This window comes from Hypanus sabinus, chromosome 3, assembly GCF_030144855.1.
Source record: "Hypanus sabinus isolate sHypSab1 chromosome 3, sHypSab1.hap1, whole genome shotgun sequence".
Classification (NCBI taxonomy): domain Eukaryota; kingdom Metazoa; phylum Chordata; class Chondrichthyes; order Myliobatiformes; family Dasyatidae; genus Hypanus; species Hypanus sabinus.
The window spans coordinates 159,891,765-159,897,651 of NC_082708.1; the positions used below are offsets into that span (position 1 = coordinate 159,891,765).

At 44.4% G+C, this 5,887-nt stretch overlaps 1 pseudogene; it reads left to right on the plus strand.

Moving 5' to 3' along the window:
- Nucleotides 1–376: 376 nt before the first annotated feature.
- LOC132392023 (5S ribosomal RNA) lies at nucleotides 377–488 on the plus strand (annotated as a pseudogene).
- Nucleotides 489–5,887: the final 5,399 nt, after the last annotated feature.

Here is a 5,887-nt window from a genome sequence, read left to right on the forward strand (position 1 = left end):
CAATATGACTGAATTCATACTGCAGTTTGAGAGGAAGAAGCATAAGTCACAGGTACCTGTGTCGCAGTGGAATAAAGGGAATTACAGAGGCATGACAGAGGAGCTTGCCCAGGTGGATTGGAGGAGGATACTGGCAGGGATGACAGCAGAGCAGAGATGGCTGAATTTTCTGGGAATTTAGTTCACAAGGTGCAGGATGGATATGTCCCACGGAGGAAGTAGTTTTGAAATGGCAGGGCTGGGCAACCATGGCTGACAAGGGAAGTTAAGGACTACATAAAAGCCAAGGAAAGGGCTTATAAGATATATATGTTCTGGAAGCTCGATGATTGGGAAGATTTAAAAATCCAACAAAAGGCAACTAAAAAGGCCTACGGCTATACTAGCCTGAAAACGCCCAATCTCGTCTGATCTCAGAAGCTAAGCAGACTCAGGCCTGGTTAGTACTTGGATGGGAGACCGCCTGGGAATACCAGGTGCAAAAAAAAAGGCAACTAAAAAAGCTATAAGAAAGGAAAAGATGAAATATAAGGGCAAATTAGCCGATAATATAAAGCAGGATAGTAAAAGATATTTTCAGTTATACTAAGAATAAAAGGGAAAAGGGGGGTGAGAGTTGATAGGACCACTGGAAAATGACACTGTTGAGGTAGTGATGGGGGACAAAGAAATGGCGGATGAACTTTATAAATACTTTCCATCAGACTTCACTAGCAGCGGGTCAGAGATCCGTGAGTTTCAGGGAGTAGGACTGAGTGCCATTGCTATTACAAAGGGAAAGTGCTAGGCAGACTGAAAGGTCTTATGGTGAAGAAGTCACCTGGACCAGGTGGACTACATCCCAGAGGCCTAGGAGAGGTTGGTGATGAGACAGGGGATGCATTGGTCATGATATTTCAAAAATCACTTGATCCTGGCATGGTCCCAGAGGACTGGAAAATTGAAAAAAGGTGCCTCACTTGAGGCTGCTTAACAAGATAGAATCCTATGGTGTTACAGTAAATATACTGGCATGGATAGAGGAATGGCTGACAGGCAGGAGGCAGCGAGTGGGAATATGGGGGCCTTCTCTGGTTGGTTGCCTGTGACTAGTGGTGTTCCCCAGGCATCAGTATTGGGATCGCTACTTTTCACATTGTTTGTCAATGATTTAGATAACGGAATTGATGGTTTGTGGATAATATGAAGATCGGTGGACGGGTAGATAGTGCTGAGGAAGCAATGTGATTGCAGCAGGACTTAGACAAATTGGAAGAATGGGCAAAAAGTGGCAAATGGAATATAATGTATGATAATGCATTTTGGTAAAAGGAACAATAGTGCAGACAATTATCTAAATGGGGAGAAAATTCAAACATCAGAGGTGCAAAGGGATAGGAGTCCTCTTGCAAAACTCCCAAAAGATTAATTCACAGGTTGCTAAAGAAGTCAAATGCAATGTTGGCATTTATTTAAAGGGGAATAGAATATAAAAATAAGAAGATAATGCTGAAGCTTTATAAGACATTAGTCAGGCTGCAGTTGGAGTATCGTTAACAGCTTTAGGCCCCTTTTCTCAGAAAGGATGTGTTGTCATTGGAGAGAGTCCAGAGGAGGTTCATGAGGCTGATTCCAGGCATGAAGGGGTTAATATATGAGGAGTGAGTGGTAGCTTTGGGCCTGTACTCACCGGAATTTAGAAAAATGCGAGGGGGGGCAATCTCATTGAAACCTACCGAATGTTGAAAGGACTAGATAGGGTGGGTGTGGAGAGGATGTTTCCTATGGTGGGGATATCCAGAACTAGAGGGCATAGCCTCAAAATTGAGGGGCAACATTTTAGAACAGAAGTAGGAGGAATTTTTTTAGCCAAAGAGTAGTGAACATGCGGAATGCTCTGCCATGAACTGCGGTGAAGGCCAAATCCATGGGTATATTCAAAACGGAAGTAGATAGATTCTTGATCGGTCAGGACATCATGGTGGTGTTGAATGGGATCTGGGATCAGCCATGATGAAATGGTGGAGCAGACTCGATGGGCTGAATGGCCTAATTCTGCTTCTGTGCCTTTGTTCTTTTAACACAAGTCACGGCTTGATCAACCGCAGTCGGGTTGCCTGGGTGAGGGAGTCTGATGTTGAGAGAGCTGAAACACCCGATGACCCCAGGTTACATCACTGATGATTTTTTTCAGAGCATCATGAGATTTATTCTTCAAAATTGGAAAGGAGTTGGCTGAATGCTCATGAGCAAGCTGTCAATCAAATCAAGGAGGCAGTCACAGCAAACGAAGGTGGGTCACTGACCCTGCAGGGTCCTGGCGCTATGATTTTGCAGGAGATGTGCAGATAGAGTTCCAAGCAGTGGTAACTGCTTGCTCTGCGTTTATTTTGGAGAAGTCGCACTGATACACATGTAGAGGAATAGTATCACAGACCACTTGAGATATAAACTCTTCTAATTAACACAGAACAGTACAGTCCACACTGTCTGCATCAAACACGACGCCAAATTAAACGATGTCTCTTCTGCCTGCATACAATCCTTATCCCTCCCTTCCGTGCATATCTAAGAGCCTCTCAGGCCTTCTCAGGGTGCTTTCCTATGGAGGCAGGGTGGTGGTCATAAACCAGCTGGTGGCTTCATGTTGTGGTACCAAATGATCACTTTGACCCTTCCTGACCCCTTTGTAGCGAGAACGCAGAGGAAGTTAGTGGACTTCTTCTGGGGTAACAGGAAACACTGGGTCTCTGCAGCAGTCTTGAGTCTCCCAGTGGGAGAGGGCAGACAGTCGCTAGTGTGTGTATGTACGCGACTGGCGGCTCTCTGCCTCAGGACCCTGCAGAGATCCCTGTATGCCGAACAGCCTCCCAGGTGGCATGCGTTGGTGACATTCTTCCTCCAGAGGGGCTGCTGTCTTCATGAAGAGATGTGGCTTCCACCAGCGGGCGTCAGCCATGCTGCCTTGTGGTGTCTGCCCGGCTTCTAGCAGGACCTACTAAGAGTGTGGAACATGGTTGCCTCAGGCCGGGAATCCCCTCCTCTGGCAGAGGGCGGAGTCCTGGACAACACTTGCCCTACCTCAACGGATATCAGCGCGGTTCAGGTGTGTGGAACGACTCAGGCTGAGCTGCTTGTCGGGCCCAGGCCTCGCAATCTTACCCAAGAGCCGAGTCCGCACAGCTTGAGCCGTCTCTCCTTGATACCCACCGTCCCATTCAGGAATGCAAGTAGGAGTCACCTCTATGGGCTGCTACTCCACACCCTCCTCTTCCTAGCCCTTGTCCACCATCCCGACATGCTATGGCGGTCGGTCTCACCACCTGGAGGTTGGGGGGGGGGGCAGTTCCCAAAGGAAGTCTCTTTACGAGGGAGTTCCTTCCATTCACTTGGGGGATCTGGGGTAGAGGCTGGTGCCTTATAATAAATTCTTTAGTTTGTACACGGATCTCCCACCCGCATGCCACTTCTGCGGACCGGAGGAGACCGTGTACTACATGTACATGGAGTGTGTGAGGCTGCAGCTCCTTTCTGCGTATCTGCATGGGCTGCTTCTTGCCTTCTGGTTACATTTTAGCCCCACCCTATTTATATATGGTCGTCCAGTAAGGAGGGGGCATGGAAGGATGAGAATGTCCTTGTCAACTTGCTCCTGGGGCTGGCGAAAACAGCCATCCATGGATCATAGAAAAGGGTGGCAAGAGGATCTGCCCAGGCTGACTGCCTGGCAATGTTTAGGGGGTATGTTCATGCCTGGGTAAATATTGAAAAGGAACACATGCTGCCCACAGCGGCCTTCGAGGCATCCTGGGACCGTTGGGCTCCATGGGGGGGGTTATTGCCATCATTGACAGAGATGGAAACATTTTGGTTTAATGTGTATTGTGTATTTGTAGTGTATTAATTGTGTTAGTCACTGTTTTGTATATATAACACTGAATTTGTAATAAAGATATTTTGTATAGAAAAAAACAGTTTGTTCCATGTGCCAACTATTCTCTGTGCAAAAAAGTCTTACCCACAATTTCCTTTAAACATTCCCCTCTATTACCTTAAATGCATGCCCTCTAGTATTCAACATTTCTACTCCACCAAAAAGAGACTGACAATCTACACTTCCTTTTGATTTCTTTTTTGTAATTTATTTTTTATTGAAGTTCATCATCAAACAAATATTTCTGTGTTGCCTTTATGGCAGTTATTTAGTTTATAATATTTTCACTTAGTAATTCGTTTGTTAGCATTTTAGTTAAAGTTAGGATTGTTTAAAGTAAATTCGTTGTCTGTGATATATCACGGCATGCGGTGACATCACACCCGGTTTCGCCGCGTCCTGTGGGAAAATACTGGTTTGGAGAAACGGGAAGGTGGGGGCCACACATGCGCGAGTCCAGCGCAAGAAAAGTTGTCTTTCTACGCACTAGGAACACAGTGAGAGCAACGCCGTAAGTTATGAGATAATCGATATGTTGAATTGAAATGTTAACGCCGATTCTGTTAAAAGTAACGATGGTTGATAAGGTTTATGTTTTCGTTAGTTAAAGAGTTGCGGATAGTTGAAGTGTATTTAAAGCAGTCAATGGTGTAGGTAGATTCTGACTGTATGCTGCACTTTAATGTGATGTATTTGTTGTAGTTTTACTTTTGCAAGTATTTACAATGTAAATGTAATATCAAGGAGGAAACAAATGCTGTACAAATCTTGTATTGTTTTATCAACAGTTTTCACCATACGTTAATGAGGAAGAGTGGACAGTAAATGGTTAATCTTACTGCAACCCTGTTTTCATTGACTACGGTTTATCTCGGTGTTTAGTTCTGCGTTATCTTACACACCGAGTGAGAACACTACGATTTCCATAAGATGTATTTCAGACATTGTACATATATATCATATAATCATGTATATCACAAATCTCCACAAAGTATTTATCTGAGGTATACACTTACAGAAAAGAGTGGAAAGAAAAAACAAGCAAAAGGAAAGAACTATGTACAAGTAGGGAGTGATCTTTTTTTTTAACAACAGATTCATTGATTTGTGAGAATAAAATCAGGCCTATGAGGCATTATGTAGTTAAACCATTTTCCCCAGTATGAATCAAATTGTTCCAGCTTATGTTTAACAGATGCTGCTATCTTCTCCATTTTGTAAATGTCCATTGTAATTTCCATCCATGCATTTAAAGTTGGGCTCTCCTGTGATAACCATTTCCTAGTAAGAATCTTTTTACCAGCCACCAACAGTATATTCATTAAATATTATCTCTTTTCAACCATTCTCGAGGCATATATCCAAAATATTTTCTATGCCTTATAATTTTATGAAGTTCTATTAGGTTTCCACTCAGCCTCTGACACTTCAAAGAAAATGACCCACGTTTGCCAAATGTCTCCTTAGAGCTCATACTCTGTAATTCAGATAAACCTCTTCTGAACCTTAAGCCTCCACGTCCTTTCTGTAATGGGCAGCCAGAAATGCACACAATACTTGGAGTGGCCAAATGACATTGAGGAAACACCTCATAGAGATACTTGAGATGAAGACACACAGTGTGAACATTGGGTCCTGCTGGGCCAGGGCATGCAGACAGCCAACATGCTCAGCTCAGCTGATCTCGAGGACACAGCAGATGGTGAGGATGGTGAGACAAAGAGATTGGCGAAATGTATTCTAGTCTCAGCCTTTGGCATGGGAGCTTGGGGAAATGAGATGAAGCATTTCAGGTGCAAACCCTGCCTTAGGATTGAGGCAATGGCCAGTATAAAAAGGGGAAGAGGAGGGATATGAGAGGTGATTGGTGGACCAAGAAGGTGTAAAGGGTAATGGGCAGAAAGAGCCAGGAGGGCAGTGGAAGGGGTAGAGTTGGGAGACAGAGGCAGGAGAGTGATAGGTGGAAGCAGACAG